This window comes from Saccoglossus kowalevskii, chromosome 2 (assembly GCF_978046115.1).
Source record: "Saccoglossus kowalevskii chromosome 2, keSacKowa6.1, whole genome shotgun sequence".
NCBI classification, from domain to species: domain Eukaryota; kingdom Metazoa; phylum Hemichordata; class Enteropneusta; family Harrimaniidae; genus Saccoglossus; species Saccoglossus kowalevskii.
In genome coordinates, this window is record NC_140642.1 from 1,213,254 (window position 1) to 1,229,782 (window position 16,529).

A 16,529-nucleotide genomic window follows, 5' to 3' on the forward strand; every position below is an offset into this window, starting at 1 on the left:
GGTATCTTACTGGCATTATTACATGGTATCTTACTGGCATTATGATATGGTATCTTACTGGCATTATTACATGGTATCTTACTGGCATTATTACATGGTATCTTACTAGCATTATGTCATGGTATCTTACTGGCATTATGACATGGTATCTTACTGGCATTATGATATGGTATCTTACTGGCATTATGACATGGTATCTTACTGGCATTATTACATGGTATCTTACTAGCATTATAACATGGTATCTTACTGGCATTATGACATCGTATCTTACTGGCATTATAATATGGTATCTTACTAGCATTATGACATGGTATCTTACTGGCATTATGACATGGTATTTTACTGGCATTATGACATGGGATGTTACTAGCATTATTACATGGTATCTTACTGGCATTATGATATTGTATCTTACTAGCATTATGACATGGTATCTTACTGGCATTATGACATGGTATCTTACTGGCATTATAACATGGTATCTTACTGGCATTATGACATGGTATCTTACTGGCATTATTACATGGTATCTTACTGGCATTATGATATGGTATCTTACTGCCATTATGACATGGTATCTTACTGGCATTATTACATGGTATCTTACTGGCATTATGATATGGTATCTTACTGCCATTATGACATGGTATCTTACTGGCATTATGACATGGTATTTTACTGGCATTATAACATGGTATCTTACTGGCATTATGACATGGTATCTTACTGGCATTATTACATGATATCTTACTGGCATTGTGATATGGTATCTTACTGGCATTATTACATGGTATCCTACTGCCATTATGACATGGTATCCTACTGGCATTATGGCATGTTATCTTACTGGCTTTATGACATGGTATCCTACTGGCATTATGGCATAGTATCTTACTGGCTTTATGACATGGTATCTTTCTGTCATTATGACATGGTATCTTACTGGCATTTTGACATGGTATCTTTCTGACATTATGACATGGTATCTTACTAGCTTTATGACATGGTATCTTACTGCTATTATGACATGGTATCTTACTGGCATTATGACATGGTATCTTACTGGAATTATGACATGGTATATACTGCCATTATGACATAGTATCTTACTAGCTTTATGACATGGTATCTTACTGGCATTATGATATGGTATCTTACTGCCATTATGACATGGTATCTTACTGGCATTATGACATGGTATCTTACTGCCATTTTGACATGGTATCTTACTAGCTTTATGACATGGTATCTTACTGGCATTATGACATGGTATCTTACTGGAATTATGACATGGTATATACTGCCATTATGACATAGTATCTTACTAGCTTTATGACATGGTATCTTACTGGCATTATGACATGGTATCTTACTGCCATTATGACATGGTATCTTACTGGCATTTTGACATGGCATCTCACTACCATTGTGACATCGTATCTTACTGGCATTATGACATCGTATCTTACTGGCATTAAAACATGGTATCTTACTAGCATTATGACATGGTATCTTACTGGCATTATGACATGGTATTTTACTGGCATTATGATATGGTATCTTACTAGCATTATTACATGGTATCTTACTGGCATTATGACATGGTATTTTACTGGCATTATAACATGGTATCTTACTGGCATTATGACATGTTATCTTACTGGCATTATTACATGGTATCTTACTGGCATTATGATATGGTATCTTACTGGCATTATTACATGGTATCTTACTGGCATTATGACATGGTATCTTACTGGCATTATGATATTGTATCTTACTGGCATTATTCCATGGTATCTTACTGCCATTATGACATGGTATCTTACTGGCATTATGCCATGGTATCTTACTGGCATTATGACATGGTATCTTACTGCTATTATGACATGGTATCTTACTGGCATTATGACATGGTATCCTACTGCCATTATGACATGGTATCCTACTGGCATTATGGCATGGTATCTTACTGGCTTTATGACATGGTATCCTACTGGCATTATGGCATGGTATCTTACTGGCTTTATGACATGGTATCTTACTGGCATTATGACATGGTATCTTACATGCATTTTGACATGGTATCTTACTGACATTATGACATGGTATCTTACTAGCTTTATGACATGGTATCTTACTGCTATTATGACATGGTATCTTACTGGCATTATGACATGGTATCTTAAGGGAATTATGACATGGTATATACTGCCATTATGACATAGTATCTTACTAGCTTTATGACATGGTATCTTACTGGCATTATGACATGGTATCTTACTGCCATTATGACATGGTATCTTACTGGCATTATGACATGGTATCTTACTGCCATTTTGACATGGTATCTTACTAGCTTTATGACATGGTATCTTACTGGCATTATGACATGGTATCTTACTGGAATTATGACATGGTATATACTGCCATTATGACATTGTATCTTACTAGCTTTATGACATGGTATCTTACTGGCATTATGACATGGTATCTTACTGCCATTATGACATGGTATCTTACTGGCATTATGACATGGTATCTTACTGCCATTTTGACATGGTATCTTACTAGCTTTATGACATGGTATCTTACTGGCATTTTGACATGGCATCTCACTACCACTGTGACATCGTATCTTACTGGCATTATGACATCGTATCTTACTGGCATTAAAACATGGTATTTTACTAGCATTATGACATGGTATCTTACTGGCATTATGACATGGTATTTTACTGGCATTATGACATTGTATCTTACTAGCATTATTACATGGTATCTTACTGGCATTATGATATGTTATCTTACTAGCATTATGACATGGTATCTTACTGGCATTATGACATGGTATTTTACTGGCATTATAACATGGTATCTTACTGGCATTATGACATGGTATCTTACTGGCATTATAACATGGTATCTTACTGGCATTATGACATGGTATCTTACTGGCATTATTACATGGTATCTTACTGGCATTATGATATGGTATCTTACTGCCATTATGACATGGTATCTTACTGGCATTATTACATGGTATCTTACTGGCATTATGATATGGTATCTTACTGCCATTATGACATGGTATCTTACTGGCATTATGACATGGTATTTTACTGGCATTATAACATGGTATCTTACTGGCATTATGACATGGTATCTTACTGGCATTATTACATGATATCTTACTGGCATTGTGATATGGTATCTTACTGGCATTATTACATGGTATCCTACTGCCATTATGACATGGTATCCTACTGGCATTATGGCATGTTATCTTACTGGCTTTATGACATGGTATCCTACTGGCATTATGGCATAGTATCTTACTGGCTTTATGACATGGTATCTTTCTGTCATTATGACATGGTATCTTACTGGCATTTTGACATGGTATCTTTCTGACATTATGACATGGTATCTTACTAGCTTTATGACATGGTATCTTACTGCTATTATGACATGGTATCTTACTGGCATTATGACATGGTATCTTACTGGAATTATGACATGGTATATACTGCCATTATGACATAGTATCTTACTAGCTTTATGACATGGTATCTTACTGGCATTATGATATGGTATCTTACTGCCATTATGACATGGTATCTTACTGGCATTATGACATGGTATCTTACTGCCATTTTGACATGGTATCTTACTAGCTTTATGACATGGTATCTTACTGGCATTATGACATGGTATCTTACTGGAATTATGACATGGTATATACTGCCATTATGACATAGTATCTTACTAGCTTTATGACATGGTATCTTACTGGCATTATGACATGGTATCTTACTGCCATTATGACATGGTATCTTACTGGCATTTTGACATGGCATCTCACTACCATTGTGACATCGTATCTTACTGGCATTATGACATCGTATCTTACTGGCATTAAAACATGGTATCTTACTAGCATTATGACATGGTATCTTACTGGCATTATGACATGGTATTTTACTGGCATTATGATATGGTATCTTACTAGCATTATGACATGGTATCTTACTGGCATTATGACATGGTATTTTACTGGCATTATAACATGGTATCTTACTGGCATTATGACATGTTATCTTACTGGCATTATTACATGGTATCTTACTGGCATTATGATATGGTATCTTACTGGCATTATTACATGGTATCTTACTGGCATTATGACATGGTATCTTACTGGCATTATGATATTGTATCTTACTGGCATTATTCCATGGTATCTTACTGCCATTATGACATGGTATCTTACTGGCATTATGCCATGGTATCTTACTGGCATTATGACATGGTATCTTACTGCTATTATGACATGGTATCTTACTGGCATTATGACATGGTATCCTACTGCCATTATGACATGGTATCCTACTGGCATTATGGCATGGTATCTTACTGGCTTTATGACATGGTATCCTACTGGCATTATGGCATGGTATCTTACTGGCTTTATGACATGGTATCTTACTGGCATTATGACATGGTATCTTACATGCATTTTGACATGGTATCTTACTGACATTATGACATGGTATCTTACTAGCTTTATGACATGGTATCTTACTGCTATTATGACATGGTATCTTACTGGCATTATGACATGGTATCTTAAGGGAATTATGACATGGTATATACTGCCATTATGACATAGTATCTTACTAGCTTTATGACATGGTATCTTACTGGCATTATGACATGGTATCTTACTGCCATTATGACATGGTATCTTACTGGCATTATGACATGGTATCTTACTGCCATTTTGACATGGTATCTTACTAGCTTTATGACATGGTATCTTACTGGCATTATGACATGGTATCTTACTGGCATTATTACATGGTATCTTACTAGCATTATAACATGGTATCTTACTGGCATTATGACATCGTATCTTACTGGCATTATAATATGGTATCTTACTAGCATTATGACATGGTATCTTACTGGCATTATGACATGGTATTTTACTGGCATTATGACATGGGATGTTACTAGCATTATTACATGGTATCTTACTGGCATTATGATATTGTATCTTACTAGCATTATGACATGGTATCTTACTGGCATTATGACATGGTATCTTACTGGCATTATAACATGGTATCTTACTGGCATTATGACATGGTATCTTACTGGCATTATTACATGGTATCTTACTGGCATTATGATATGGTATCTTACTGCCATTATGACATGGTATCTTACTGGCATTATTACATGGTATCTTACTGGCATTATGATATGGTATCTTACTGCCATTATGACATGGTATCTTACTGGCATTATGACATGGTATTTTACTGGCATTATAACATGGTATCTTACTGGCATTATGACATGGTATCTTACTGGCATTATTACATGATATCTTACTGGCATTGTGATATGGTATCTTACTGGCATTATTACATGGTATCCTACTGCCATTATGACATGGTATCCTACTGGCATTATGGCATGTTATCTTACTGGCTTTATGACATGGTATCCTACTGGCATTATGGCATAGTATCTTACTGGCTTTATGACATGGTATCTTTCTGTCATTATGACATGGTATCTTACTGGCATTTTGACATGGTATCTTTCTGACATTATGACATGGTATCTTACTAGCTTTATGACATGGTATCTTACTGCTATTATGACATGGTATCTTACTGGCATTATGACATGGTATCTTACTGGAATTATGACATGGTATATACTGCCATTATGACATAGTATCTTACTAGCTTTATGACATGGTATCTTACTGGCATTATGATATGGTATCTTACTGCCATTATGACATGGTATCTTACTGGCATTATGACATGGTATCTTACTGCCATTTTGACATGGTATCTTACTAGCTTTATGACATGGTATCTTACTGGCATTATGACATGGTATCTTACTGGAATTATGACATGGTATATACTGCCATTATGACATAGTATCTTACTAGCTTTATGACATGGTATCTTACTGGCATTATGACATGGTATCTTACTGCCATTATGACATGGTATCTTACTGGCATTTTGACATGGCATCTCACTACCATTGTGACATCGTATCTTACTGGCATTATGACATCGTATCTTACTGGCATTAAAACATGGTATCTTACTAGCATTATGACATGGTATCTTACTGGCATTATGACATGGTATTTTACTGGCATTATGATATGGTATCTTACTAGCATTATTACATGGTATCTTACTGGCATTATGACATGGTATTTTACTGGCATTATAACATGGTATCTTACTGGCATTATGACATGTTATCTTACTGGCATTATTACATGGTATCTTACTGGCATTATGATATGGTATCTTACTGGCATTATTACATGGTATCTTACTGGCATTATGACATGGTATCTTACTGGCATTATGATATTGTATCTTACTGGCATTATTCCATGGTATCTTACTGCCATTATGACATGGTATCTTACTGGCATTATGCCATGGTATCTTACTGGCATTATGACATGGTATCTTACTGCTATTATGACATGGTATCTTACTGGCATTATGACATGGTATCCTACTGCCATTATGACATGGTATCCTACTGGCATTATGGCATGGTATCTTACTGGCTTTATGACATGGTATCCTACTGGCATTATGGCATGGTATCTTACTGGCTTTATGACATGGTATCTTACTGGCATTATGACATGGTATCTTACATGCATTTTGACATGGTATCTTACTGACATTATGACATGGTATCTTACTAGCTTTATGACATGGTATCTTACTGCTATTATGACATGGTATCTTACTGGCATTATGACATGGTATCTTAAGGGAATTATGACATGGTATATACTGCCATTATGACATAGTATCTTACTAGCTTTATGACATGGTATCTTACTGGCATTATGACATGGTATCTTACTGCCATTATGACATGGTATCTTACTGGCATTATGACATGGTATCTTACTGCCATTTTGACATGGTATCTTACTAGCTTTATGACATGGTATCTTACTGGCATTATGACATGGTATCTTACTGGAATTATGACATGGTATATACTGCCATTATGACATTGTATCTTACTAGCTTTATGACATGGTATCTTACTGGCATTATGACATGGTATCTTACTGCCATTATGACATGGTATCTTACTGGCATTATGACATGGTATCTTACTGCCATTTTGACATGGTATCTTACTAGCTTTATGACATGGTATCTTACTGGCATTTTGACATGGCATCTCACTACCACTGTGACATCGTATCTTACTGGCATTATGACATCGTATCTTACTGGCATTAAAACATGGTATTTTACTAGCATTATGACATGGTATCTTACTGGCATTATGACATGGTATTTTACTGGCATTATGACATTGTATCTTACTAGCATTATTACATGGTATCTTACTGGCATTATGATATGTTATCTTACTAGCATTATGACATGGTATCTTACTGGCATTATGACATGGTATTTTACTGGCATTATAACATGGTATCTTACTGGCATTATGACATGGTATCTTACTGGCATTATAACATGGTATCTTACTGGCATTATGACATGGTATCTTACTGGCATTATTACATGGTATCTTACTGGCATTATGATATGGTATCTTACTGCCATTATGACATGGTATCTTACTGGCATTATTACATGGTATCTTACTGGCATTATGATATGGTATCTTACTGCCATTATGACATGGTATCTTACTGGCATTATGACATGGTATTTTACTGGCATTATAACATGGTATCTTACTGGCATTATGACATGGTATCTTACTGGCATTATTACATGATATCTTACTGGCATTGTGATATGGTATCTTACTGGCATTATTACATGGTATCCTACTGCCATTATGACATGGTATCCTACTGGCATTATGGCATGTTATCTTACTGGCTTTATGACATGGTATCCTACTGGCATTATGGCATAGTATCTTACTGGCTTTATGACATGGTATCTTTCTGTCATTATGACATGGTATCTTACTGGCATTTTGACATGGTATCTTTCTGACATTATGACATGGTATCTTACTAGCTTTATGACATGGTATCTTACTGCTATTATGACATGGTATCTTACTGGCATTATGACATGGTATCTTACTGGAATTATGACATGGTATATACTGCCATTATGACATAGTATCTTACTAGCTTTATGACATGGTATCTTACTGGCATTATGATATGGTATCTTACTGCCATTATGACATGGTATCTTACTGGCATTATGACATGGTATCTTACTGCCATTTTGACATGGTATCTTACTAGCTTTATGACATGGTATCTTACTGGCATTATGACATGGTATCTTACTGGAATTATGACATGGTATATACTGCCATTATGACATAGTATCTTACTAGCTTTATGACATGGTATCTTACTGGCATTATGACATGGTATCTTACTGCCATTATGACATGGTATCTTACTGGCATTTTGACATGGCATCTCACTACCATTGTGACATCGTATCTTACTGGCATTATGACATCGTATCTTACTGGCATTAAAACATGGTATCTTACTAGCATTATGACATGGTATCTTACTGGCATTATGACATGGTATTTTACTGGCATTATGATATGGTATCTTACTAGCATTATGACATGGTATCTTACTGGCATTATGACATGGTATTTTACTGGCATTATAACATGGTATCTTACTGGCATTATGACATGTTATCTTACTGGCATTATTACATGGTATCTTACTGGCATTATGATATGGTATCTTACTGGCATTATTACATGGTATCTTACTGGCATTATGACATGGTATCTTACTGGCATTATGATATTGTATCTTACTGGCATTATTCCATGGTATCTTACTGCCATTATGACATGGTATCTTACTGGCATTATGCCATGGTATCTTACTGGCATTATGACATGGTATCTTACTGCTATTATGACATGGTATCTTACTGGCATTATGACATGGTATCCTACTGCCATTATGACATGGTATCCTACTGGCATTATGGCATGGTATCTTACTGGCTTTATGACATGGTATCCTACTGGCATTATGGCATGGTATCTTACTGGCTTTATGACATGGTATCTTACTGGCATTATGACATGGTATCTTACATGCATTTTGACATGGTATCTTACTGACATTATGACATGGTATCTTACTAGCTTTATGACATGGTATCTTACTGCTATTATGACATGGTATCTTACTGGCATTATGACATGGTATCTTAAGGGAATTATGACATGGTATATACTGCCATTATGACATAGTATCTTACTAGCTTTATGACATGGTATCTTACTGGCATTATGACATGGTATCTTACTGCCATTATGACATGGTATCTTACTGGCATTATGACATGGTATCTTACTGCCATTTTGACATGGTATCTTACTAGCTTTATGACATGGTATCTTACTGGCATTATGACATGGTATCTTACTGGAATTATGACATGGTATATACTGCCATTATGACATTGTATCTTACTAGCTTTATGACATGGTATCTTACTGGCATTATGACATGGTATCTTACTGCCATTATGACATGGTATCTTACTGGCATTATGACATGGTATCTTACTGCCATTTTGACATGGTATCTTACTAGCTTTATGACATGGTATCTTACTGGCATTTTGACATGGCATCTCACTACCACTGTGACATCGTATCTTACTGGCATTATGACATCGTATCTTACTGGCATTAAAACATGGTATTTTACTAGCATTATGACATGGTATCTTACTGGCATTATGACATGGTATTTTACTGGCATTATGACATTGTATCTTACTAGCATTATTACATGGTATCTTACTGGCATTATGATATGTTATCTTACTAGCATTATGACATGGTATCTTACTGGCATTATGACATGGTATTTTACTGGCATTATAACATGGTATCTTACTGGCATTATGACATGTTATCTTACTGGCATGATTACATGGTATCTTACTGGCATTATGATATGGTATCTTACTGGCATTATTATATGGTATCTTACTGGCATTATTACATGGTATCTTACTAGCATTATGTCATGGTATCTTACTGGCATTATGACATGGTATCTTACTGGCATTATGATATGGTATCTTACTGGCATTATTACATGGTATCTTACTGGCATTATTACATGGTATCTTACTAGCATTATAACATGGTATCTTACTGGCATTATGACATCGTATCTTACTGGCATTATAACATGGTATCTTACTAGCATTATGACATGGTGTCTTACTGGCATTATGACATGGTATTTTACTGGCATTATGACATGGTATCTTACTAGCATTATTACATGGTATCTTACTGGCATTATGATATGGTATCTTACTGGCATTATGACATGGTATCTTACTGCTATTATGACATGGTATCTTACTGGCATTATGACATGGTATCTTACTGCTATTATGACATGGTATCTTACTGGCATTATGACATGGTATCTTACTGGAATTATGACATGGTATCCTACAGCCATTATGACGTTGTATCTTACTGCTATTATGACATGGTATCCTACTGCAGTTATGACATGGTATCTTACTGGCATTATGGCGTTGTATCCTACTGGCATTATGACGTTGTATCTTACTGCTATTATGACATGGTATCCTACTGCCATTTCGACATGGTATCCTACTGCCATTATGACATGGTATCTTACTGCCATTATGACATGGTATCATACTGGCATTATGACATGGTATCCTACTGCCATTATGACATGGTATCTTACTGCCATAATGACATGGTATCTTACTGGAATTATGACATGGTATATACTGCCATTATGACATGGTATCTTACTAGCTTTATGACATGGTATCTTTCTGGCTTCATGACATGGTATCTTACTGCCATTATGACATGGTATCATACTGGCATAATGACATGGTATCCTACTGCCATTATGACATGGTATCTTACTGCCATTATGACATGGTATCTTACTGGCATTATACCATGGTATCTTACTGGCATTATGACATGGTATCTTACTGCTATTATGACATGGTATCTTACTGGCATTATGACATGGTATCCTACTGCCATTATGACATGTTATATACTGCCATTATGATATAGTATCTTACTAGCTTTATGACATGATATCTTACTGGCATTATGACATGGTATCTTACTGCCATTATGACATGGTATCTTACTGGCATTATGACATGGTATCTTACTGCCATTTTGACATGGTATCATACTAGCTTTATGACATGGTATCTTACTGGCATTATGACATGGTATCTTACTGGAATTATGACATGGTATATACTGCCATTATGACATAGTATCTTACTAGCTTTATGACATGGTATCTTACTGGCATTATGACATGGTATCTTACTGCCATTATGACATGGTATCTTACTGGCATTTTGACATGGCATCTCACTACCATTGTGACATCGTATCTTACTGGCATTATGACATCGTATCTTACTGGCATTAAAACATGGTATCTTACTAGCATTATGACATGGTATCTTACTGGCATTATGACATGGTATTTTACTGGCATTATGACATGGTATCTTACTAGCATTATTACATGGTATCTTACTGGCATTATGATATGGTATCTTACTAGCATTATGACATGGTATCTTACTGGCATTATGACATGGTATTTTACTGGCATTATAACATGGTATCTTACTGGCATTATGACATGTTATCTTACTGGCATTATTACATGGTATCTTACTGGCATTATGATATGGTATCTTACTGGCATTATTACATGGTATCTTACTGGCATTATTACATGGTATCTTACTAGCATTATGTCATGGTATCTTACTGGCATTATGACATGGTATCTTACTGGCATTATGATATGGTATCTTACTGGCATTATGACATGGTATCTTACTGGCATTATTACATGGTATCTTACTAGCATTATAACATGGTATCTTACTGGCATTATGACATCGTATCTTACTGGCATTATAATATGGTATCTTACTAGCATTATGACATGGTATCTTACTGGCATTATGACATGGTATTTTACTGGCATTATGACATGGGATGTTACTAGCATTATTACATGGTATCTTACTGGCATTATGATATTGTATCTTACTAGCATTATGACATGGTATCTTACTGGCATTATGACATGGTATCTTACTGGCATTATAACATGGTATCTTACTGGCATTATGACATGGTATCTTACTGGCATTATTACATGGTATCTTACTGGCATTATGATATGGTATCTTACTGCCATTATGACATGGTATCTTACTGGCATTATTACATGGTATCTTACTGGCATTATGATATGGTATCTTACTGCCATTATGACATGGTATCTTACTGGCATTATGACATGGTATTTTACTGGCATTATAACATGGTATCTTACTGGCATTATGACATGGTATCTTACTGGCATTATTACATGATATCTTACTGGCATTGTGATATGGTATCTTACTGGCATTATTACATGGTATCTTACTGGCATTATTACATGGTATCTTACTAGCATTATGTCATGGTGTCTTACTAGCATTATGACATGATATCTTACTGACATTATGACGTTGTATCATATTGCATTATGACATGTTATCTTACAGCCATTATGACATGGTATCTTACTGGCATTATGACATTGCATCTTACTGACATTATGACGTTGTATCTGAATGGCATTATGACATGGTATCTTACTGCCACTATGACATGGTATCTTACCAGCTTAATGACATGGTATCTTACTGGCATTATGACATGGTATCTTACTGGCATTATGACATGGTATCTTACTGGAATTATGACATGGTATATACTGCCATTATGACATAGTATCTTACTGGCATTATGACATGGTATCTTACTGCCATTATGACATGGTATCTTACTGGCATTTTGACATGGCATCTCACTACCATTGTGACATCGTATCTTACTGGCATTATGACATCGTATCTTACTGGCATTAAAACATGGTATCTTACTAGCATTATGGCATGGTATCTTACTGGCATTATGACATTGTATTTTACTGGCATTATGACATGGTATCTTACTAGCATTATTACATGGTATCTTACTGGCATTATGATATGGTATCTTACTAGCATTATGACATGTTATCTTACTGGCATTATGACATGGTATTTTACTGGCATTATAACATGGTATCTTACTGGCATTATGACATGTTATCTTACTGGCATTATTACATGGTATCTTACTGGCATTATGATATGGTATCTTACTGGCATTATTACATGGTATCTTACTGGCATTATTACATGGTATCTTACTAGCATTATGTCATGGTATCATACTGGCATTATGACATGGTATCTTACTGGCATTATGATATGGTATCTTACTGGCATTATTACATGGTATCTTACTGCCATTATGACATGGTATCTTACTGGCATTATGCCATGGTATCTTACTGGCATTATGACATGGTATCTTACTGCTATTATGACATGGTATCTTACTGGCATTATGACATGGTATCCTACTGCCATTATGACATGGTATCCTACTGGCATTATGGCATGGTATCTTACTGGCTTTATGACATGGTATCCTACTGGCATTATGGCATGGTATCTTACTGGCTTTATGACATGGTATCTTACTGGCATTATGACATGGTATCTTACATGCATTTTGACATGGTATCTTACTGACATTATGACATGGTGTCTTACTAGCTTTATGACATGGTATCTTACTGCTATTATGACATGGTATCTTACTGGCATTATGACATGGTATCTTACTGGAATTATGACATGGTATATACTGCCATTATGACATAGTATCTTACTAGCTTTATGACATGGTATCTTACTGGCATTATGACATGGTATCTTACTGCCATTATGACATGGTATCTTACTGGCATTATGACATGGTATCTTACTGCCATTTTGACATGGTATCTTACTAGCTTTATGACATGGTATCTTACTGGCATTATGACATGGTATCTTACTGGAATTATGACATGGTATATACTGCCATTATGACATTGTATCTTACTAGCTTTATGACATGGTATCTTGCTGGCATTATGACATGGTATCTTACTGCCATTATGACATGGTATCTTACTGGCATTATGACATGGTATCTTACTGCCATTTTGACATGGTATCTTACTAGCTTTATGACATGGTATCTTACTGGCATTTTGACATGGCATCTCACTACCACTGTGACATCGTATCTTACTGGCATTATGACATCGTATCTTACTGGCATTAAAACATGGTATTTTACTAGCATTATGACATGGTATCTTACTGGCATTATGACATGGTATTTTACTGGCATTATGACATTGTATCTTACTAGCATTATTACATGGTATCTTACTGGCATTATGATATGTTATCTTACTAGCATTATGACATGGTATCTTACTGGCATTTTGACATGGTATTTTACTGGCATTATAACATGGTATCTTACTGGCATTATGACATGTTATCTTACTGGCATGATTACATGGTATCTTACTGGCATTATGATATGGTATCTTACTGGCATTATTACATGGTATCTTACTGGCATTATTACATGGTATCTTACTAGCATTATGTCATGGTATCTTACTGGCATTATGACATGGTATCTTACTGGCATTATGATATGGTATCTTACTGGCATTATTACATGGTATCTTACTGGCATTATTACATGGTATCTTACTAGCATTATAACATGGTATCTTACTGGCATTATGACATCGTATCTTACTGGCATTATAACATGGTATCTTACTAGCATTATGACATGGTATCTTACTGGCATTATGACATGGTATTTTACTGGCATTATGACATGGTATCTTACAAGCATTATTACATGGTATCTTACTGGCATTATGATATGGTATCTTACTGGCATTATGACACGGTATCTTACTGCTATTATGACATGGTATCTTACTGGCATTATGACATGGTATCTTACTGCTATTATGACATGGTATCTTACTGGCATTATGACATGGTATCTTACTGGAATTATGACATGGTATCCTACAGCCATTATGACGTTGTATCTTACTGCTATTATGACATGGTATCCTACTGCAGTTATGACATGGTATCTTACTGGCATTACGGCGTTGTATCCTACAGGCATTATGACGTTGTATCTTACTGCTATTATGACATGGTATCCTACTGCCATTTCGACATGGTATCCTACTGCCATTATGACATGGTATCTTACTGCCATTATGACATGGTATCATACTGGCATTATGACATGGTATCCTACTGCCATTATGACATGGTATCTTACTGCCATAATGACATGGTATCTTACTGGAATTATGACATGGTATATACTGCCATTATGACATGGTATCTTACTAGCTTTATGACATGGTATCTTTCTGGCTTTATGACATGGTATCTTACTGCCATTATGACATGGTATCATACTGGCATAATGACATGGCCTCTCACTACCATTGTGACATCGTATCTTACTGGCATTATGACATCGTATCTTACTGGCATTAAAACATGGTATCTTACTAGCATTATGGCATGGTATCTTACTGGCATTATGACATTGTATTTTACTGGCATTATGACATGGTATCTTACTAGCATTATTACATGGTATCTTACTGGCATTATGATATGGTATCTTACTAGCATTATGACATGTTATCTTACTGGCATTATGACATGGTATTTTACTGGCATTATAACATGGTATCTTACTGGCATTATGACATGTTATCTTACTGGCATTATTACATGGTATCTTACTGGCATTATGATATGGTATCTTACTGGCATTATTACATGGTATCTTACTGGCATTATTACATGGTATCTTACTAGCATTATGTCATGGTATCATACTGGCATTATGACATGGTATCTTACTGGCATTATGATATGGTATCTTACTGGCATTATTACATGGTATCTTACTGCCATTATGACATGGTATCTTACTGGCATTATGCCATGGTATCTTACTGGCATTATGACATGGTATCTTACTGCTATTATGACATGGTATCTTACTGGCATTATGACATGGTATCCTACTGCCATTATGACATGGTATCCTACTGGCATTATGGCATGGTATCTTACTGGCTTTATGACATGGTATCCTACTGGCATTATGGCATGGTATCTTACTGGCTTTATGACATGGTATCTTACTGGCATTATGACATGGTATCTTACATGCATTTTGACATGGTATCTTACTGACATTATGACATGGTGTCTTACTAGCTTTATGACATGGTATCTTACTGCTATTATGACATGGTATCTTACTGGCATTATGACATGGTATCTTACTGGAATTATGACATGGTATATACTGCCATTATGACATAGTATCTTACTAGCTTTATGACATGGTATCTTACTGGCATTATGACATGGTATCTTACTGCCATT